Genomic DNA, 725 nt, shown 5'->3' with positions numbered 1-725 from the left:
TTCTTTCCCACCCAAACCCACCCTAAATGGCTGAACCTACTCCCTCTCCTCTCCCTATATAAACCCCTCCATTCTCCTTAATTTTCACACCACATAACCCCCTCTTCTACACCTTGGCCAATTATACCTCCCCTACTCTCCTCCATATTTTCTCTTCTTCCTCTTCTCTTCTTTCATCTCTTGCTCGAGGGCAAGCAATATTCTAAGTTTGGTGTGGTAAAAGCATAGATTTTTTATTTTTCCATAACCATTGATGGCACCTAAGGCCAGAGAATCCTCTAGAAAAGGGAAAGGGAAGACAAAAGCTTCCACCTCCGAGTCATGGGAGATGGAAAGATTTATCTCCAAAGCCCATCAAGACCACTTTTATGATGTTGTGGCCAAGAAGAAGGTGATCCCCGAGGTCCCTTTGAAGCTCAAGAAAAATGAGTATCCGAAGATCCGACATAAGGTCCAAAGAAGAGGTTGGGAAGTTCTAACCAACCCCATCCAACAAGTCAAAATCTTAATGGTTCAAGAGTTCTATGCCAAATAGGAACCATGATCAAAGTAAGAACCCGAACCCAAAGAATTATCTTACAATGGTTCGGGGGAAATACTTAGATTTTAGTCTGAAAAATATGAGGTTGGCGTTCAACTTGCCCATGATGCAAGGAGATGCACGCCCCTACACTAGAAGGGTCAACTTTAATCAAAGGTTGGACCAAGTCCTTATGGACATATGT

The sequence above is a fragment of the Arachis duranensis genome, chromosome 3, assembly GCF_000817695.3.
Source record: "Arachis duranensis cultivar V14167 chromosome 3, aradu.V14167.gnm2.J7QH, whole genome shotgun sequence".
In the NCBI taxonomy this organism is placed as follows: domain Eukaryota; kingdom Viridiplantae; phylum Streptophyta; class Magnoliopsida; order Fabales; family Fabaceae; genus Arachis; species Arachis duranensis.
Note: the sequence above shows the minus strand (reverse complement) of the source record.